This window comes from Crocodylus siamensis, chromosome 1 (genome assembly GCF_052110815.1).
Source record: "Crocodylus siamensis isolate JL-2025a chromosome 1, ASM5211081v1, whole genome shotgun sequence".
NCBI classification, from domain to species: domain Eukaryota; kingdom Metazoa; phylum Chordata; order Crocodylia; family Crocodylidae; genus Crocodylus; species Crocodylus siamensis.
The window spans coordinates 401,871,187-401,894,371 of NC_143395.1; positions in this window are offsets into that span (position 1 = coordinate 401,871,187).

Here is a 23,185-nt window from a genome sequence, read left to right on the forward strand (position 1 = left end):
CTGCAGGCAGCCTGGCAGCAGCCCAGGAAAGCAGGCTCCACCCAAGAAAAGTGGGGAGCCTGATCTCCATCCCCACCCCCTGCTCCCCAGTGCCTGTCTGCCTGCCTGAGCTGTGCAGGGACCTGGTTCTTCCCTCTGCAGCTGTGGTACCCCCTGGGACTGCCCAAGCTGGGTGCCTGCAGGTGGGTGCCACCTTCAGGGGGCCGCAGCTGCTGTGGAGAGAAGCACCAGCGCTGCCCCACCCTGCCCAGGGACTGCTGTGCCCACTGGCAGCTTACCCTCTCTTCCCCGCCAGAGAGGCAGGTAAGTCAGTGGGGTGTGTACACAACACAGGGATTTAAATCAGCCCTAAATTAACACGGTGTTTTTTAAAACCCACTGCTTCAATTTAGGAATCCCTGTTTCATCTACAAATGGCTTTAGTCTGAAATCAGACAGATAATAGGGCAGGATGGTGCATATAATCCCACATTCATAGCACATTTCCTCCTATGGCTTGTCTATACTGCTTCAGCAGGAGGTTGCAGCACCAGGCTTAAGTATGACCACCCATCCCCAAATGACCCAAATCTGTAGGCAAGCCCAGAGCAGCCTCACTGCTCAGCATCCAGATCTGCAGTGTCCTCGAAGAATCAGGTAGATGGGATGCGTTTGGCCCCATCCTGACCAGTACCAACCATTGCAGCGTTATGAACAAGCCCTTATTTTGTTCCAGCCCAAATTCCTTATTTACCAGGAAATCTTAAGCACATCCCTTCAGGCAGCATAGAGGGCCAAGAAACAGCTCTACCCCAGGAGATGCATAGAAAACCCATAGTACACTTGTTTCTTTTAATGCAACTGTAAGTAAAAGGTTTTTTCCCCCCCTGAATTATAAGGATCTGTGTGTGTTCATGGGCATCTGCCCATATGCAAGGGGGAGGGGAGGGGAGGTAATAGTAAGAAATTCAGCAAGGTAATCTGAGAAGTTTGTTATTGCTTCCTTTGCTGCATATTTTCCCCAAATTCAAGCAGCACAAGAAAAAGAAGAAAAGAAAAGAAAATTTCCTCTGGATTAAGCTATGGCATAAAAGAGATCAATATTTTAGACTGATACTGGACACTCATGTCCTCTTGTGAAAAGAACCAGCAGAAAGCCTGAACAGCCTTGCAATGCCATTCAACACTTTGGTAGGATACTTAGCTAAACTCTGCAGGCTTAGCAAGATGCCTACAAAAGTACACAGCTGCAGAACATCAGTGGCAAAGCTGGTGAATTAACAGCCACACCAGAACATCAAAATGGTGCAGCATTCCCAGGCACTGTAGGAAAGAGGAAGCAGCATGCTTGCTAACAGAGCGATAACAAGTCACACTTGCAAAGCTTCACTCTGGATTAAAAGGCTTGATGCCTCAGGCATTGCCACTGGCAGGCCTTAAGGTGTTATGAAGCTATAGTAGTTAATGTGTGTGTGTGACATTTTGAAATCATAATAAGCTGTAAAAGGCCATGTGCCTTAGTGATGTCCAACTCCAACCAGTCTAACTGTAATTTCTTGTGTGCATTTGTGACAGGGGTCTGCCTTCAGAGGATGGCCCCAGTGATCTGTAATGGTCACACTTACCCTCGTGCTCTGGTATCTCAGGCTAGGGACAGACATTCAAAGAGCCTGAGCTTGAATTTATTCAGTCTTTGCAGGTTAGTCTCACCTGGCAAGGTTAAATCAGTTTTGTAACCAGACAGACATCCCAGAAATGCAGGCACATGCCAGCAGTGGCTCAGGCTAGAAGCCAGGGAGCTGGAGTTAAGTCTACATTCAAGCAGGTTTAGCTTAAACCAGTTTCAGCCATTTGAAACTCTTTTATGTGCACTGAGCTTCTGTTCTGTCACAGGTTTAAACAGTTTGTGGTCAGTTAAACCAGTTTATGTGCAACTTCTGTCCCTGGCCTTGATGATAAGTATAAGTTTGGGAGGTTTTCCTCAGAATGCTGGAATAAACCTTGGGTGCCTTACTCAACATAGAGCTGCCTCAGACCAGGCCATCCCCAAAATCCACATTTTCCTGTCTATTGTCTATATATTAGTGGTATCTCATTTTAATAACAGAAAAATGTGGATTTGGGATTACTTTTTTTTAAATCTGAAAATTAGGGATTTTTAAATTTGAATCAGAGAAAACCAGGATCCCTGCTCATCAGTAGCCTGGTCAGCTCTTTAACTCACTGCCTGGAGCCTGGCCCTCAGAGGCTACCTCTTTTACCCTCTCACTCTGGGTAAGTGGCCTGCAGTATTGGAGCTACCATTCCTTATTCCTTCTCATCTCCTCCTCCTCATTCTTATTGTGTAGCCCTGTGGGGTCAGGCCAGCTCTCAGGATCTTAATATTGAGCTGTTAGACAGGAGGGTGTGACACAAATGCACATATACAAACACACAACTCAATTAGGTGCATACACACACATACACACTACCAACTCACGCACATACACATCCAAACCAGCCTAAGCACATGCATACCATCACCAATTCAAGCACATACACTACACACCCCAAAAGTTAGACACAGATTGCTAATTCATATATCATGCACACAATATAAATATACACACTCACCAGTTCACACACATACAACCCACCTACACGTACACACAGGTAAGTTCCTAACTTGCATGGTACAGTGTGTATGTGTTTGCTTGGGGTACCTGGGAAAGTTTCAGGTAAGAGAGAGAGAGTTAAAGTGTAGGGAGTGAAAGTTGCCAGAACCGGGATTAGAATCGGTGGACTACAAAGAAGCTGGCTGAGGAACTGAGGCTTGTGTTTACTCAAGGTAGACTGGGGCTGGAAACTGAGCTAGACAGCTGAGATATTGGGGGGTGGGAGGCAGATAAGTGGTGGCAAGGAGGAGACAGCCAGGAAAGAAACTGAGGCAGAAACCTGGTTGCTCAGGGGAAAAAGAAAAGGCAGTGGGGATAAGACAGTGACAAAGAAACAGGGGAGTTTGGAGGCAGAGGAGCTCAGGGCAGGTGTTGGAGGTGGCAGTGTGCCAGAAGCAGGAGAGGGAGGACTGAGACAGAAGTTAGAGGGGTGAGGAGCAGAGATTGGAGCAGGGACAAACCATAGTAAAGCAAAACCCAACTTAGGGGTCCAAATAACAGTTTTATTACACAAACAACACACTACACAGCCCCATGAAGTTATTGGTTCACACACACACACAAACAACACTCACAATGGCAGCAGGAGAAAGAGACTCAGTGGAAGGGTTGGAGTCCAGGTAGGGAAGAAAAGCAGAGTCCACGTCCTTGGTTGAAGAGAGGGTAATAGGTGATAGCTACCTATCCAGGCTGGAAAGGTGTCCTTGTCCAGTAGGTGTTGTCCAGAGGGGGGTCGCTGGCAGGGCCTCTGGGTGGATAGGTGGTGTGGCATGGTGCTGGTCCAGATGGAGAGGGCGTCCCACTGGGTCTGTCTTCACTGCCTCTTTTTATAGGGGCAGATCTTGTGTGACCCTAGTGACAGGAGGCATGGCCAGGCAAGGGTCAACCCCTGGCATACTGAGCATGTGTGCTCCATGCAGGGATGTGCAGTTTCGGGTGTCTGTAATGGTGGGGTACAATGGTAGAGTTGCTGGTACTAACAGGGTCTTTTGTCTTTCAAATGCTGGGTTCTTGTCTTTGTATCTGGGTGAGGTCCATGGTTCCTGGATGAATGGATGCAAGGTAATGGCCTGATCGTTACAGGCCATTCAGAAGAGGCCTGCTACCATTGTATTTCAGTTATTCCCAATCACTCTCATTCATCTGGGAACCAATTTACATGGGAGGAGTACACGACTCATACAGTTGCAACACAGGGGATTCCCAGGCAGAGGACACAAGATGGAGACTTGACATTACTTCGGTTCACTTACAAACAGAGGCCTAAACCATACAATATCCATATGAAACAATAAAAGTCAATACAAAAATGATAATAATACAATATACAACAGTAAGAATCAATACAAACCTAATAATAATACAATATAAAACAGTGGATATCTAAAACCAAAAACTTGCTACCAAAATAAAAATGTTAGAGCTTATCTGAAGTCTGAGCTCGCTTATGCTTGTCTATAGGGAATAGAGAGGAAGAGAAAGAAAAGCCAGAAATAATTGGGGAATGGAAAGGAATGCATATCTATTTTATATGTAAAATAACAGAAAAACTGGGGGTTTTGCTACAATTCATAGTTTCTCCCAGCTGGCCCCTAATTAGTTGTCATTCACCCCCAAAGTAACAAGGGTTATGGGCCCCTTTAACAGTGCTCTTTCTCTAAAGGAGACTTAATTAGGAAAAGTAAGATCAAGCATCTATTCTTAACCATTATCTTAAGGATTATGACTGTGGTGCTATTGGTTAAAACCACCATAAAACCAGGATCTCAGAATGGTTACTTGAGATCATACTGCAGAAAAAGGATCATATTGCAATGCTGGAGCTGTTTAAGAGAATAGGAGCTGCTCCTGTGTGTCTATCATGATTTATTCCCACCATGAAGTAATAGGACAATGAGGAAATGTTTACAGGAAAGCACATTCTCACATAGTAAACCCCCGTATTACTCACTTTATGCTAATCGTATGGTATTTTAGGAGCACTAAGTGATAGCAATTTATTCAATTGCTAGTAACATAGGTTTGTAGTAAGATAAAATCATTGACAGGCAAGTGAGACCCAACAGATGTTGAAAGTCAGTGGGACCTCAATTATAAACCTACTGCTTTACATTCATTTCCATGTTTCAGTTTTCAAATCTTATTAAAAGGCATTTTTCTGATTACTTTCATTCCTGCTTAATGGAGCTCTCATCAAGGCTTTCCTCCCACTCTGAGCTCACTCAGACTGCCTGGGGTGACAGCCATTGGAAATTCACTGGAAGAGGACTGTATCTCTGGTAACATCAGGTGGAAGAAGCCACACCATAAGTCTTTTAGTATTTTTTAATGTAACAAGGGTGGGAAAAGGATTTGTTTGTCCTCTTCATTTTCCTCCCTTCTCTGTTCAACCACTTGGCAACATCCTCAAACCCACCATCAAGCTCCCTACTTTCTCGCAACTCCTTTGCCCTAACAGCCTTTAGGGACCTTTGCAGCACCAGGATATGTTGTTTTCTAAGAGGAACAGGCATGACCCATAGATGATTGGCATTTGGGATTTGGTTCAACTCCATCTATATTTCTAGGCCACATGGGGCATAGATTGCTGCGGGACCAGGCACTTACTGATGCAGGTCCACAGCAATCGGATGCCCAAATTTGGTACAAACCAGGTCTGAGTGCTTCCAAACCTTCAGCCTCCAAATCCCAGATACCTCCAGCATTTCAGCAGCAAGGAAATCCAGGGTTGTTGGTAATGGCTGGGTTGCATGCACAGCAGCAGCAATTTGGTGCTGGGGAGAACTGATTTTTTTGTAGCTCAGTGCTCTGAAAAGATTGTTCAAGCTGCAGCTTGAATATTAAAGCTGCAGCTATCCCCATGTAACATGTCCCTCTGATTACCAATGTATTCAGTCTCAAAGGATCTCAGTCTGGTACCTATCATAGACAGTGAACTGAATTAAAAAAAATAATTGTTATGAACAATAAACACCTGTCAATAATGCGTTTGTTAGAAAGCACTTAAATTATCATTATTCTACTGCTGCACACTGTGTTCATCTGTGGCTTGGTTTTGATAACTGTTACAATGGGTCTTACTTCAGCCTTAGCCATACTTGATAAACTTCTCAGGCAAAGAACACATGAACCGGTTAGCCCATGAAAGTCAACCTAACCTAAATGAAAAAAGCAGAAGAAACCATGAAATAATACAACTCTGTATATTGTTATAACAATATAACAAAGTTAATTTAACCTCTAAATGAATTAGGGCAATTTACCCAGGCCATGGTTGCCCAAACAAAATTGTCCTGAGATGAGGACCCTTCTGAAGCCCTACCCAAGTTTGCACTCCTCTCAGATATAACGTATTTGTAGTTCAAAAGCTTATTCATTTCATCCAGGAAAACACAAAAAGTCAATTGATTAATAATATTCCCATACAGCAGGTCTGCATGTGAAGCAGATAGGCCAAACACATCTGCACCACTGAAAATGTAAGGGTGCACTTACCCAAAAGACACAAATATAATGGGATGGAGAAAGTACAAATTTAAGGGTGCACTTACCCAGAAGACAAAAATTTAATGAGATGGGAAAAATTCAAATGATGTCTATAAAACAACATTGCCAAGAAAAAGGCAGCTATGCAAGTAAAGAGCCTGTGAGATCTCTGACCAAGAAGGCCAGTAAGTCTGTGGATAGCATATGCTGCAAGAGGTTGGGGGCATGGAGAGGGAGGGAAAAAAGTGAACCTCTAAAGCACACCAACTTCAATGACCTGTATAACAGAAAGAATGAAAACAATTACCTGAATCCAGGCAGACCTGGAGAGGTTGGAGAAGTGGGCAGGGAACAACAGGATGCAGTTGAACAAGGACAAGTGCAAGGTGGTGCACCTAGGGAGAGGGAATCACCAGCACACCTATAGGCATGATATAACCTTCTCAGCTGCACAGTGGCAGAAAGAGATCTTAGAATCGTTGTCGACTCCAAGATGAACATGAGTCGTCAGTGTGATGAAGTAATTAGCAGAGCTAACCACACTTTGTCCTGCATTAGTAGGTGCATCATGAACAGGTCCAGGGAGGTGATGCTCCCTCTCTATGCGGCACTGGTCAGGCCGCAGCTGGAGTACTGCGTCCAGTTCTGGGCGCCGCACTTCAAGAAGGATGTGAACAACCTTGAGAGGCTCCAGAGGAGGGCCACTCATATGGTTACAGGCCTGCAGGGAAGACCTTATGAGGAAAGGCTGAGGGACCTGGACCTTTTCAGCCTCTGCAAGAGAAGGCTAAGCGGGGGTGGGCGAGATCTTGTGGCAGTATACAAATTCACCTGTGGTGGGGGGAAAGCAGGGAATAGGAGATGTTCTGTTTACCAGAGCACAGCTTGGAATAACCAGAAACAATGGCCACAAGCTGAGAGAGAGTAGATTTAGGTTTGACATCAGAAATAACTTCTTCATGGTTAGGGTTGCCAGAATCTGGAACGGGCTTCCAAGGGAAGTGGTGCTCTCCCCTACCTTGGGGGTCTGCAACAGGAGACTGGACAAGCACCTAGCTGGGGTTGCATGACCCCAGCACTTTTTCCTGCCGCTGGCAGGGGGCCAGACTTGATGATCCATTGAGGTCCTTTCCGGCCCTAGCATCTATGAATCTATGAATCTATGAATTTTCTTGTATGCAAACTCATAGCTCTTGTGAGGCTACAGCTCCATGGAGTCACATCAGTACAGTTATAATCACATAGTTGACTCAGAGTAGGCATTCAGGCGAACTAAAGATGGTCCCAAAGGAAACCATCCTTTTTTTGTCATCTGGGTAACCACATCTTTGGGTAGGCTGTCACCATTATGCTACACAAGTCTGGTAATAGTTCCTTAACAGAATTATCCAGATCCTTGCAGCAAGACTGGTGGTTATTCATTAATGCAGCCAAAGTTTTGCAGAGATGCATTCTCCTGGTGATGAGAAGCAAGCTACATCATTCTGACCTAGTGATGACTGACCTGTAGCATGTTAAGGAGATCAAGATAGGACAAGTCCATGCTGCTGACCTTATAGATTGAAACATGGTGCCACTGTGCCCTCCTAGAAAGAAGTTGCTGAATAAGTCTCAGGATTTTTCACTGTTAACCTGTGGAAGTTGAACATAGAGATTTCTGAGCACTTGTCTGAAGCAGATATTCCTCATTGCACTGAGAGAGGTAGCACCACAAAGGATCCTGGTATAAAAACCCTAACTCCTACTGTTGGGCCAATATTGGTATTCCCATCCTCTGCGCGTGCTCATTTGCACTTGCTGAACACAATTCATTTGTTTGTGCACTGTGGTTCTAGTGCTATGTGCTCTAGATTTATGCCTCAGACTGTGTCTCTCCCAACTAACCTATTCACATGTCCAGGCCTTACAGTTCATTTCAGTATTCCAAGATATAATGGACAATGCAATAACATTGATTTTTCTACCCATTTCTGTTAAAAATGAATAGAGGTTCACCATGTTCTTTCAAACTCTAAGCAATAATGGCACATATGGCCACATCAGGGGAGACAAAGTTGATCCATCAAAGAAAACCAAGTTATTTATCTTTGAGCTCTATTAAATACACACACACATGTGTAAATATACACACGTATGTATGAATATGTGTGTATGTATGTGTGTATATACAGATATACACACACACATATATATACATACATACGTTGACAATTTTTACTTCTAAATCTTTTTTGTTTACTTACAAGAGTATGGGCTTCGCTTCTGAAGGTTTTAAAGCTTATGCTATACAACTTAGATTTAATAAGTCTGTAAAGGTTCAAATCTATCATGCTTTCTGCTTTATTTCTGAGCCAGCCAAGGCCACACACATTATCAGTAAAAATCTCTAATTTTAGCTTTGATCAAAACGATCTGCAGCTCTCATTACAGGCAGGCTCATGTGTAAGAACAAGTTTTGGAAGATTACACCCCCTCCCCACAACTGGAAGTCAAATTTTGTCATGATTGGGATGTGGGCAGTCAGATCTAGTTGAGAGACCTGCAGTCAGGAACCTGAGTCACTGTCACAGGGAACAGCCAGATTCTGGATCCAGTGGTCAATCGAGTGTCCAGATGCTGAATTTATAGTCAGAAACAGGTCAAGATTAAAGACCCCAGATCAGGAAGCCAGAGGAAGAAACCACAGATTAAGCCAGGTTCAGTCCCTGAGGAGCAAACTAAGAGTCAAAAATCAGACATGGATATTAGGATTATAGGAACAGGGAGCAAGAGCAGCCAGCAGAGTCCATGGCAGGGGGTCAGACTAAATGATCTACTCAGGTCCCTTCTGACCCTAGAAACTATGAAACTATGACCCTCTTGGGACCACCGGCTGCTCTGTGGGGAGCAGGGGCCGGCTAGAAAGTAAGTTGGTTGCCAGAAGCCCTGCCCCACTCTCACCACGCCATCCCTGATATTGGGCAGGGGTGGCAACTATTGGCCACCACCTGGGTACCAGGTGTATTAATATTAAGTGAATTTTACCAGAACAAGTACTCACTGGGGTTTACAGAATTTGTCATGGAAGGCATAAAAACTGCAGATACGCATCCAGCTTTCTGCTGTACTTTGCAGACATAAACGTGCTTCAATGTTAAAAGAATTGCTTCTGCAGTCCAAGAGTGTTTTTCAAGCAGTGTTGATTAAACAGAAAGAAATCTCAACAGGAAACTGTTTGAAGTGTGGGCCAAACATTCGTGTCCCGAAACAGTTGAGACCCTCCATCTCTGGGGAAGTGAAAAACAGGTTTGTTTTTGTCTTAAAGATGAAAGAAAATTAGGCATAGACACGTCAATCATTTCTCTCTCAGAGCTTGATTTTTCTCTAGCTGGTTCCCTAAGTGCCATCCTTACTGAAGGATTTTGTGCTTGCAGGTCTCTGTGTGGCAGGTCTTTCTTGCAAACAGTAACAGAATGGACTTTTCAGTTTAAAGAGGCCTTACTTTTTGCATAGGAGCAGACTGTCCTAACTTTCCCTTCATAGGAGGTCAATTATAAATAAATAACAGTTGCTTAAGTTCTTTTCAAACATTTTCAGAAAATGACTCGAATTTGTCTTAGGATTTTCTTCTATAAAGCAACAGTAAACAGGAGCCTTATGAAATACAACCTTGCTCCATAGAATCATAGGAAAGTTGGCCTTGAAGCAGTCACAGCCTGAAGGGAGGGCAAAATGGGCAACCGCCCAGGGCCCCACACTTTATACAAATAAAAATTAATTACACTGAATATTTGTAGTATCAATATTGTATTTAGATCCTTTCATTGCAGTTTACTGGATAGGGCAAAGTGAAATTGAAATCGAAAATGTCTGACTTGCTTAAAGGTCATCAAAATTAAGCCTCTAAGGGGCCCCAAATGACTCGCATGTCCAGGGCCTCAACAACCCTGGGGTACATGTGATGTGAATATCCCCAGTGAAGTGCCAGTAGCAGGAATGCTACTTCAGTTACTTCAAACCTGACTTTGAAGGTCAAACTCAAGACCTTTAGCAAAAATTAATATAGGGCCAAAAATGAGTGAAGGGCCAACAGACTACAATCAGACCTTGCTCCAGTGTGACTTTTTGTACCTAGAGCCTTTATGCAAAAGCCAACCAGTTCAGATATCCTATTGGATATTTGTAGGAATGAAAAAGACCCTGCTTCAGGAAGTCACTGCTGTTAAGACTGGGGTTGATTAAAGGATCTCATAGCCCCTCATGTAGCTCAGTGGCCCTTGTACCAAAACAAGAAGAAATCATGTGATTCACTGTGGATTCCCAGAAAATAAATATTTCAGTGTCTAGTTAATGGCTGAGTGAATGATATGGAGGATCAGCCTCAGTCAGGCCCTTTACATAATACAAGCTTAGATTTTATCAAGAACGATTTGCAGACTCCTGCAAGAAAATAGCCTTTAACCTCATTCATTTCAGCACAATGCTGTTTGAGTTACAAAGGATCTCAGCCACCTCAAAGAGATTAATTAGACTAGCTATAACATCTTCAGTATCACTAATGCAGTCACCTGTAGATTATAGTATCTTCTAACTGGTCATGAGTCATAACTGGTCCATTCATCTCTAGAATGTGGCTACCAGTCAATGGGCACATCTATACATACAATTACGGTGCCTGAATAAACTGCGGAGCTTATTGCTCTTCAGTTAATTGCTCTTGGGCATGCCACTTGAACATGCACATGGGAGCAATTAACTCCAGAGCAATAAGCTCTGCAGTTTATTCAGGCACAACATGTGGAGTCTGGGTGGAGCAGCTCCAACTGGCAGAGCCCTGGGGGTCAGCCTGCCAGTCTGGAGCCGCTCCCCCTGGCTCAATATGCTGCAGGGGGGCTGGCTAGGGCAGGAAGGTGCTTCAGCATAGAGCTAGCTAGCAGGCAGCCCCCAAACTAAAGCACTCTTGTGCCTCAGCCAGCTGGGCAGCATCTACACATATACTGCTGCAGTTTTTTACTCTGCAGCAGGATGGTACTTATCAACGTAACCCTGGGCGCAATGCTACCTGTGCCCGCACCTGAATAATGGGATCCTGGGGTACTCTGTAGCCGGTGGCCCTGCTCAGCTCCCTGGGTAGCTGCTGCAGGGTGCTGGAGCAGAGACCCTCCCTTACCAATCACACAATCTTGTAGACCATTATAAAACTATTCACAAAATTTAATTATCTACATGTTAATATATAATGAATACAATAAAAACAATAACGTTACACAAATGTAACCTGGTGATGGTGGCTTAAGGGCTACCGCTTCTCTGATACACTGCATGCTCCATGTAACTTGTATGCTCCTGGGTAACGGAAGACCCTGTGTGCACCGCCCCTGGCTGGGTCTCTCAAAGAGCAGGGCTGTGTCTTTGCCCCTGCACAGGAGTGTGTGCAGTCCCTACTGCTGGCATCCCTCTCCCAGATCCAGGGGTCTCCATGCAGTGGCTCCTCCCCTGCAGTCCCTACAAGAGAGCTGATTCCTACCCAGAACCCTGTTCCCTGGCTCAGCAGGGCGCAGTGTCTGGGCTGCAGGCTGGAGCAGTCGCCCTGTCCAGCACAGCCTCACAGCACCCGGTAAACGCAGCCCCTCCCTGGACCCTGCCTGCCCCCGGGCTTCTGGTGGCTGGAGCAGTCCCTGCCCCTCTAGCCCTCCCCGGGGCCTTCTCACTCACAGGGAAATGCCAGGGCAGTCTCCAACCTCTTCCCCTGGTCCTGCGCCCCACTCCCCTCTTGTGCTCATTCAGCCACACAGGGCTTGTAGCAGGGGCTCCTCACAGGCAGCTCCTCTCTTGTGCCTGCCCTGGCAGGGCTCCAAGGGGACGAGAGGGAGAAAGGATGCACTGCTGCCTCTGCAGGGCTCTGCCAGGGGCTCTCTGTGGCCCAGCTGTAGTGAGGTCCTTTCCCTGACCTCCAACCTGTCTCCCTTCCCCTCTCTTCTCTCTCCCAGGGATAACTGCTCCCCTTTTTTAACCAAGCCTCTCAGCCAAGTCCAGGCTAGGGCTCTTTGCAGGCTTTTGCTAATTCAACCCCCGCTGGGGTTACATCAACCCTTCCACTGCAAAGAGGGTTACCTCCAGGGCAGCTTCACTTGCCCCCAGGGGAGACAGTGTCCATACTGGGACAAACTCCGTCTCTTCACACTGTCCTTTTTCAGGGCAGCCCTTCCTATCCCTTCAAGTAAGTACAATGTTAATGCTGCTACATAAATACAAGTACCATCCTGCTGTGGAGTAAATTAGTTTACTCCAGCCTAATAAGGGCATAGGTGTAGACACCAAAGCTTTTAATGCACAGCTAATTAGTCACCTGCACGGTAAATGTCTTTGCTTAGACGATGCGCCCTCTAAGCAGTAAACTCAAATCAATATAACAGCACACCCAAGATAGCACAAGGTGGGAATAAATAGAAGGACAAACACTCAGGTATTCTGTGGGGAACAGCTTCTAATATATGTGGAAGAGCTTACTAATGTATATCTCCCAATAACCAAACCCGTAAAGCCTGTCCTTCCTGGCTCAGCTGGCTTGAGCCAATTTTACCACATCGGTTCTTCCCATCAGGGAGTTTCTCAAGAATTCAGGTTCACCCACTCCGGGTGACCCTAAGATGTAATAAGCCTGGAATACACAGTCTGGATTCTACACAAGGGTTTGTTTTATAAAGCAACATCCCTCATTAGGCCTTAGGTATAGTCCTATCCCAGCAGTACCTTGACCATACACAGCCCAGTCTTTAGATAACTAAAGACATCCTCGGACAGGGAAATTGTACTCTGTTCTCAAAAAAAGAACATTTCTCCATCCACTCGGCTCTAAGGGTATTAAAGTACTACTTATTCAATAACCCACCTCCCTTACCCATGGATTATGTAGCTCTCTGCAGACCCACAAGGAACGGCTCCAGGAACTTCATCACCTGATCGGAATTAACAATTTAACCTTCTGGTTCTGTGAAGATGCTAAAGCATGGGGCTTTTTATTTTCTTAAATTAAGACAATGGCAATGAGTGAGTACACCTCAATGTCCATACAATGGAGGCAGGTGGACTAGGGAATGTGTTACGTGGTAAGCAACGCTTAATAGCTTATGGCCAAAACAGCCTGGGAGTATCCAATGAGGACCTCTAACCTACCCTGTAGCTGGGTTATATAAACATAAAGAGACAGATGAACAGTGGCCTCTTCTAGGCAGCATCACTGTATCAGGATCCAAGCCAAAACAGGTACCAAAGATTGTTTTGCTGAACAGACACTAGGAGAACAGCCTTATGAGACTTGCTAGGACGAGTGCTTCTCTGGTGCCTTTTCAAAGGAGACACAGCCTTACATTACTGTTTGCTTTCCCATGGTTCAGTCTGTTTATAAAGGGAACATCAAAAACCACTGTTAATGCAGCCTCCAGAAATGAATGGAGATCAGCAACCCATTTCACACACAACCCCGTGATCTGCAGAATTCTCAGCCAGCGCAGAGTCAGGGGTTAGATTTAAAACAGTGATTACTCACACTGTTTGCATCTGTAAAAGTCTTCAGAGAGATACAAACTGATTTCTATTCTGGCCTGTGTCCAGGTACATCTGTACCTACTGTGCCATTTAGGTTTGTACTTCAGAGAACTCTTACGTTCTGCAAGGCATTTGTTCCTACAGGGGGCCTTGCATCTTTCAATACTATATTGACTAATAAGAACTCCCGGTGACTTACAGGAGAGGCAAGTTTATGCTACTTTCATTAACTAGTAAGCCTATTTCTGAAAACAAATAGTGAGTCACCATCTAAGTATCAAGGGATGCCAGCTGGAGAAGGTGCTCATTGCTGGTATTTGTAAAGGGCAAACTTTTGTCATCCCAGGAAATATCAGAATTACTCCCTTTTCCATGATTTTGTCACCAAAAAAGAAGGTAGTTTGAACACACTGGACAGGAAACTAGAATTGAACTCTAACCCTTCAGCAAGATAGATTTTAGTGAATGCCACTTCACAGAGCTACAGATAGATGCTGTCATTCAGTAAAAGCTCTCTATCGTAAGTTATGAATTTCAAAGTGAACAAAGTATATAGGTATGAGCTTTAGTTTTCCATTATGCCAAAAAGCTTTAAGTGAGTCACGTACCCTCAAATATGCGCTTGCAAATGTTGTTAGGCCTTGCTTCCTGCTTTTGTGTCCCAGTATAGCCCCCCCAGAAACCAAGCCTAGGCAGTGAGGAAATATACCAGGGGAATTCTGTTGTGTCTAACCACCTGTATAATGTCCTGAGTAACAAATGATTAAAGTTCATGTGAACTGAAATCCATTTTATGGATGCTTGCTACTTATGCTTATGTAGAAAGCACTGAAGTGATTCTGGCTGTGTTAAAAGGAAGGTGTCATTTTGCTATAGCAGGTATACCATCTCTAGCAAAAATAGATTTGGTATGGAGAATTACCTAGTAAACAGTAGTAGGTAATGCTTGTAGGTACTTAGGGAATTGAGAAAAAATTGTCTACAGACCACTGCATCCAGTTGTGTTCTTGGATCCTGCACAAGCTCATCCTTTGCCATTTTGCCTTGATACCACGATTGCTGTCAAGACCTATGGATAAATAGTTCCAGAATAATAAAATAACTTATTGTTTTCATATTATTATTTTGTAAACTGTAAACATTCTAATTAGGTTACGGAACATTTAGTCATGTAACGGCCATGCTCATGTATTGCCTACATCTGTGAATACTATATCAAAATTTTGAAAAATGTTCTGTGATGGCCACACTCAAATGTCTAAAAAAACAGATTCAAAATATATTGCTTTAAAGCATATAGAGGGTGCATCTACATGTGCTAGTAAGGCAACAGAATAATCTCTGGAGTAGTTTGCACCAGAATTAACTGCTCCTGGGCACAGCATCTGCACATCTGCCCGGGACCACAGCAATTAGGTCCAGGGCAGGAACATGGGCAGTCAGCCCCAAGACCCAGGTGGTGGCATTGCGTGGCAGTGGGGCTGGCAGGAGCTGGGGGTCTGGGATCCTGGCTGGCTGGACTGACCTAGAGCAATTTGCATCTGGCAGTCACCATCCACGCAAGCATTTGACCAGTTAATTATTCGACCATAAGACAGTACTGTCCCCAGGATTATCTTATGGCGGAGTGAATTAATTTACTGTGCCCTAATACCAGCACATGTATGAATGGTGACGCTTTACTGGGGAGCTAATTAATCAACTCCACAGTAAAGCACATGTGTAGATGCATCCAGTGTATTGAAGAATGCAATATACTCACATGGAAAAGCCACATTGAAAAGTCTGATGCAGAATCAGGCACAGGAAGAGGCACTGGCACTGCTCCCCTCTTTTTGCTGCTTCTGGAAGCCTCATCCCTGATAGTTGTAGGGAAGAGACTGCATCTCAGTTTGGCGGGGACGGAACTTACATCTCTCCCTCTACCTCCTCTTCCACCCCTCTCTGAAGGTTTGCTAGCTGCCTTTCCACCACATTTCGTGGTATGTTTCAAAAATATCTTGTTTTTACAGAAATATATAAATGTATCTGCATTCCTTTATAACTTCTGTAAGGTGTGAAGTCTATGCTGCAAGGTATACATGTATAGAAATAAAATAAAAATGTATTGCCCTTCCTATGTAAATTCTATAATGTAATATGCCACAAGGTATAAATGTATAGAAATAAATTATAAATGTATCTGCCTTCCTGTATAAATTCTATATTATAATATGCTGCAAGATATAAATGTATAGAAATAAAAATATATGTATGCGCCTTCCTATATAAATTCTATAGTATAATATGCTGCCAGATATAAATATATAGAAATAAAAATGTATGTGTCGCAGGGCACTAAGGTACCTGCTCCTATTTAAGCAGAGATTGCCTGGGGAGGGAACACAGAGGGCCAGATAAGAGTCCAGGTGCAGGTTGCTATGGCAACTGACTAATGAAGGAATTGGCAGCACCTGCACCTGGCCGGAAGAGGCAGGGCCCTAGGCCTATATAAACCCTAGGGCTGGGACCAGGTAGTTCAGTTCCCTGCTGGCAGCCAGAGGGAAAGGATCCTCCAGGGAGGAGGTGCCTAGTGATGCAGCAACTACCTAAGATGCTGCACCCAGGGCTAACGGGGCTCCACAAGCTCTGCGGGTACCCTTGCTCACCAGAGACTTAGTGCTGGCGATGCAGTTTGATGCTTTTAAAGGGGCAGAGCACACCCATGTCTTTTGTATTATGTTATAGCCCAGGGGCTTGTGTTTTGTTTCTTGTTCCATAACACCAGTAGTTTTGGTGAGGCTATTTGGGGAAGCAGGAGGCCTCATTGGGGGCTCACTGTAGCGTGGGGACCCCAGTGCCAGAGAGGACACAGAGACAAGGGCTGCGGAGAGCCCAGTGAGGACAAGAGGCCGAATTATAATGAGGCCTAGGCAATACAATGCCGGTACCACCTGCGAGGCCTGGAGCATGGTAAAGGGGTGATTGGAGCCATGAATATAGCCCACAAGGTTAGGGTGCCCCCCAAAACACCCATAGTGAAACGGGACCCACAAGGGCTCCAGGAACCCATGGGGTTCTGAGAGTCCAACAAACCATGTCCAAGAGGACTTAAAGGCAGCCTCCTTATTTTTATATTTCTATCAAAGATGTGGCGGGCAAGAAATGAGGGTGCCCATCGTGCCAAATAGGCATGGCAAGGGGCCTTGGGAGATCACAGCCATCCTTAAGGACCCCGTCCTGTGACAGTATGCATGTGCCTTCCTATATAAATTCTATAGTGTAATATCCAATATAATTATAAAATTGAAAAGAATAAATCAATTAATATAATAATAAAAGGGTCAAGAAGAAAGCAAAAGGGATTGTGGAATCCCACTTGCTAGGCTAGCAAGTAGGAAATCATTCAAATCAATGGTAATAGTAGCCTTAGTTGTCTAATGCTCCTGAGCTCTTGGAAGATAGATCAGTAACTGTAATACCCCAAGGGAAAAAGTCAGCCAATTCAAACAATGCTGCCTTTTATGCAGTTTTTCCATCCCTCCCCCAGAGCACTGGGATTGGAAGGGACCTCAGGAAAGGATCACAGTCACTGGCCAGCTACACAGTCAATGTCAGAGCAGTCCTTCCCCCAGCTTCCTCCTCCCTCTCCTTACTTTTTTGTTTCCCTGCAGGCAAGCCCAGCTTGAGCTTCAAAAGTCTAAATGTTTCAAAACTTTTGAAATGTTTCGACTGCCCTCGTTTCATCTTGAGGCTGTTTCGAACCCTTTGTTTCATTTTGATTTTGTTGTTTTGAGCTCAAAACAAGTCGAAACAGTGCCAGAAAGAAACATCTGGCAAAATTTCACATAGTTCTATTAAACATTACATGAGTTTACATCAGAAAATACAGTATTATAGTTCTCTTCTGTTTTTTAATATGGTTTTCTAATTTGACTCTAACTGTCATTATTCATGAGGACAGAATATTTTAAGCTCTATATAATAGGCCGAGTTGGCAGTTAAAATGTTTTCTAACATTTGGAATAGGTGGTTTATCTTTCCAGTCCATCTCAACTGCAGTCAGTATTGTGCTTTCAGCAGTCCTGGAACCAACTAGCTCCTGTCAGTTTCAGTGATGTCCTTAGATGCAGAACACTCAAGCCAGTCTTAATGAAGTAGGAACAACTGAGCAGAGGATGAGCGTGGGCTCTGAGTAACAATGTCAAGAGCTTTAATGAGCTGTAAATAGGAGAGAGCAGGCAGAGGTAGGCATGCTGAATGAAAGTGGCTTAAGTGGTGCCTTCAATACTAAAATCTATGGAATTTGGAAAATAGCTAGTATAAATTTGCATTACGTAAATGGCTGCTTGAATTATCCTTAGGAATATTCAGTTGCTTATATTCTACTGTGATCTTGCAGATATATCAAGTTTCATATTTAATATGTATTATTTAGTAAATGTTAAAATCATATTTTCAAATTATAATAGCACCCTGATTATTATATATGGACCATTTGTTACCTCTAACTTACCATGAGCTATCACATTAACCAACTGAGATAATTGTGATCTTGTATAGTATTCAACAAGAATAAGGACTCCAGCATCTGTCCCTATGACGGGGGGGAAAAAAGAATAACAGCATTCTCTTGTATTGCAATAAGATGTGCAAGCAGATATACCGGATGGGAGGAAAGTCTGTACTTCACTGTTCCAGCCTATTGCTCACCCCATCTTCTGGGACTATATTATTTGCTTCCATCTCTTTTTACATTTCTCAGAGAGCACAGTCAGGCATCTGAGTGAGAGTGAGAGAACCTTAGCTGATGTTCAGGGACAGGAAGCAGAGCAAAGACAAATGTAAAAATCTCTGCAGGTGCAGGCAGTCTGCTCTAGGCACACATGCATCCTATCCTAGCAACTTTACTTGCTGTAATTGGAAGAACTCTATATAAATACACTACTTCTCATATTCATTTCAACTACTGAAGTGTTTGTTTCTCAGAAATGGAACCATTTTAATGGTGTGACAGGTCCTCAAAGTAGTGATAGCAAAGAACGGCTATGTGAACAGCTATATTCTCTGTATGTGAAATTTGCCCTTAGGCACACAGACAATGTAAGATGACATTTAGAATCATATGTCACTTAAAACCTAAGAACTGGCATAGAGAATGATCAAGGGCTAAAGTATAGCCCTCCAAAAGTCAGTGGCCAAACTCTTGAACTTGTATGCAATGAGCATGGATGAATGCAGGGAGGTAGGAGGAGGTTAGGACAACTGCATGGTTTGCAGTGTAGGTGCAAAGTCTGCTCTGATTTTATACCGTTTTTTAATGGTTTGGTTTTATAAGTAGATTGCTTTATGCCTGTTCAGTAGGTGGCTTGACCTTTGATGAAGCAATGCAACTCCTGAGTTTGCTGGGGGAAGGGAGGGGGAGGGAGGAGGCAGGTAAAGGCAGCTCTGTGTTCTTTTTCTTTTCAGACACAGGCACAGAAAGGAAAAATAAGTCAGTCCCTGCCTCTAATGTTTTAGCTTGAAATAAACATTCCCTGATGCAAAAATACAATCAGTTCAGTGCATCAGCCTTGAGCTAAGGTGATGTGTCTATAGCAATAAAGTTTGGTACCATACCCGGGACCCTTGTTTCCTAAATGTCATTCGTTCATGATGTTCAGAAATACAGAGCAGGATCTCCCTTCTGCTCTGTAGGCATTAGGTCAGCTCTTCTAGAGCTGAAAAAATGGGAGTTGATGGCAGGTAAGCTCTGCTGGACAAACCTAGTTACATGTCTACATGTAACATCCTTAACAAAAGATGACATCAGACTTCAATTTGTCATGACAAATGTATGTGGCTTAGCTCAGAAATGGAAATATATAGATTGCATTGGGTGGGGAAGGGGTTATGACATAGAAGCCATGCATGGCTTTATACCTGGGTTTTTCAGGAGACACAACACAATGGGATAGGATGTATGGAGGAATGGCCCCTGTTTTTGCCAATGGATTGGGAACTTGACTCTGAAATCACATGATCCGGGCTCGGTTTTCTCTCCAATTTGTCCTTTGATAGGAAGAAAACTAAGCCAAGTCTCCTTATAAAAATAAATTAAGAAAAGAGAGGTAGGATTAGGTTATACTAATGAGAGCCCTTTAAAAAGGATATGTAAAGGGAGCCCTGCTGGGCAGTAAGGGTGGAAGATAGACTGGCATTTTAATAAATCTGCGAACTGCTGATAACAGCACTTTTCAAACCCCAGCCTGAAACAAATTAGCAGACAAAAATCCACGCTCACCTGGTGACCTGAACTAAAATGATGGTCAGAAAGACAAGCCACCAAGACTAAGTTAAAAGTCTACATTGCAAGGTAACAGTACTTGTTCACTGTTCAAACATGAGGAAAGGGGGACCCAATGAATACTTAGGCTTCATTCCTTCTGCCAAAAATATTGTACCATTCCATTAACAACTTCATGAAAGTTGAATTCTCTAAGTCCCTACCTGTTATCCCTGTACACTAGCATATTATCATGCTAGGTGAAGCTACCTACTGCAGCAGCCAGTAACCTTTACTGGCTTCTGTCCAATGTGGCCTGGGGGTGTTCAGTAGCACCTCTGCAGAGGGGGCTTTGCCAGTGCCTGTGCTGAGGCCAGAGAGCTGGGAGTTCTGCCCAAGTCACAGGCACATCTTCCAGCCAGTAGGGAATTCGGCATCTGTGCCAGCACTGCTGCTTGTCCCCAGCCCTGGTACCTGTACCTCTTCCCTGCAGCATGGGAGCAGCTGGAAGGGGCTCAGCCCTGGCAGAGCTTCCTGCTAGCTTGAGATTTCACTCATGTTACAGCCAGTGTTAAAGAGTCGGGGAGAAGAGGAGGTGGCATGGCACAGCTTTCGGCTCCTTCCAAGCCAGCACAGATGCAAATACAGGCAAGGCCCTCCATTTGTGCTAGACAAATTGAGTGGCTCCGTGAGCCAGATCCGAGATACAGTTTCTTAAAGATTCTGTTCCCAGCCAAAGCAAGAAAAATGAACAAATGATACTGGATAACATAGAATTTCAAATACGTATAAACGACCACTTGGTTGTTCTGTCCGAAGAGCAGGACTTCGCATTTCTCTTTCCCACATTCCATTCGATTTATTTCAGACTGTTTTTTTCAATGTATTGAGGTAGTTCTAGTACATTTGAAAAAGGGTTTGAAATAACTAGGCCAGGCCTTTGTTCCTGAAATGCACCTTTACATATTTAATTCTTTTAGGCTTAGCCAACACACAAATGGTGCTACCTTTCCACCCTATAATGAGCAGTAAATATACATTTTATTGGTTCTTGTATTTCCTCTATGATTCCTAGAGCAATAAGCACATCCAGACTGCCTTAGGAACTGGAAGTACAGGATAGGCAAGTTCTTCCAGCTCTGTTCTGTCCTCTGTTGAGTTTCCCTGTTCCCTGAAAGACATCTTCAAACTGGTTGCTTCACAAAACTAAAGACATACCAGATTTTGAAACCAGTAATAACTACTCCCCCCTCTACTGTAAATTGTTTCCAATTATTCTTCTTACATATATACAAACTCCCAGAATGGGCATAAGATCACTACATATACTTGTAGCTTTCATTTTAGTGCTAATCTTGGTGTTTCTGGTATTACATTGGCTTCTGCACCTGTGTCCAACTTTCACATTCATTCATAGTCTATTTCCTTCCAGCTGGTAGTCCATTTGTCTTCTGATGCAATGTTATCCATTCCTCCTTTGAACAATTCCCCTCAGGTAATGGTTCTCTTTACCCAGTGCTGTGAACATACGTCTGATGCTTGAAGATTGATGTGATCTATTGCAGTTCCTACATCTTCCTCCAAATGCTGGGCATTGCCTTAGCAGTGTCCGCCACAGCCTGGGGATCTCCATGTGCCGCTTTATATAAACTGCATCATACAAAAACTGACTCTAACTACCTATCATGTGTCACAGGCCAGCTGGGCACTGTGAGTGTATCAATTCTATCGCAGGCCAAATGAGCACTGTGAGGGTATTAGCCACTGGGCTGTTCGGTTCAGTTTTGGATCGAGGAGGCAAAGTTGGGAGTGAAGCAAAGGCAAATTTATTATAGCTTACACACACAACAGTTAACAGAAGGATAAATGCAATAAGCAGATAATGCAGTATTAAAGAGCTAATAGTAAATAATAGCAACAGATAGATGGATCTATTCTGTTGCAGGCCAACTGAGCACTGCAAGGGTATCAGCCACTGGGCTGTTCAAAACAACAGATAGACAGACATGGTGCACCCATCGGGCTTCGATCAGCCGGTCCCGTGCCGCCTGGCTTTGGGTGTGTAGGACTGCCCGTCGCTCTGTCCCTGTGATTGTCCCGCCCTGGGGTAGCCTCCACCCCAATCTCGCCTGCCACGACTTTGCTTGTTCCTTCAGGGGTGGGGTCTGATTACTGGGGCTCACCCGGCATATGGGATCTCTAGACGGCAGTCTTCCATGAGGCTCCAACCTCCCCTACACTTCGCCCTGATATCCAGCCTCGACAAGTCACTGATGTCTCTCGGCCCAACCCTCGCCTATTGGTGTTCTGGGCACTCTGGTAGAGATGTATGAGGTCTAACCCAACCCCTGATTGAGCCAACTCTAGGGCCCTATGCAACAGGTCTTCCAACCCCTCCAAAAGTAGGAAACAGAAAGAAACAAAAGGAGAAACACTGCCAGTAAATTCCCGACTATACACATAATGGGCTAACCTAGCCCCGAGAAATTCTAGCTGGCCCTGTCCTAAGTACACCTACACCTGGTGGTTAACACACTTTTTCTACACTGCAGACCTCCTGCATGTCAGCTGGACCCTTGATGGTCCCTCTAGTTCCGCCCACTCTGTGTCCCTCGCCAGCCAGCTCTATACAGTAAGAGCTTGTCTTTTGCAGCCCCTCTCGCTGGTTAGGCTCTCCGTTCCCCATCTGGGTTTGCTCCTGGAGCCTTCCCAAACCTATACCGATCCCACCTGGGTTGACGACTCAAGTTCCTTCATTCTCTCCTCCTCTTTGGGGCAATCCCTGCTGTCAGCTTCTTCGCCCTGAAACCTTGGGTTCTCTCCCTCGACTCCTTCATCTGGTTGAGATACATCCACCTTCTTTCTCTCCACGCCAATGCTGGCTTCCTCCCTCCAGTGAGCTTCAAGGCAGCCTTCTGCCCCGTGAGAGGCAGTCCTGACTCCTCTTACCACTAATTGGAGTTCCAGGGATACCTTCCCTGTTGACTCTCCTCCTGGTCTTCCCTCCTCTCCTTTGCCTGCACCGCCTCTTATCCTCCTGCACTGGCTCCACTCGCTCCTCCCCGCAGCTGGATGCAGTTTTTAAAAGATGCGGCTAACAAGCCACGCGGGTCCTGCCGCCACTTCCAGTTTCGCCACAACATCAGCTGCAGGTAAGGGATTCTTTGTTTTTCTCTCTCTCTCTTTGCCTTCCCTGGTATGTTCTGGCTCCAGGGGTTCCCCCTTGGCCCCTCGGGGTTTGTCGACTGTATCCTCCCTGTGACACATGGGTTGGGAACTTATTGATAGTCCCTCG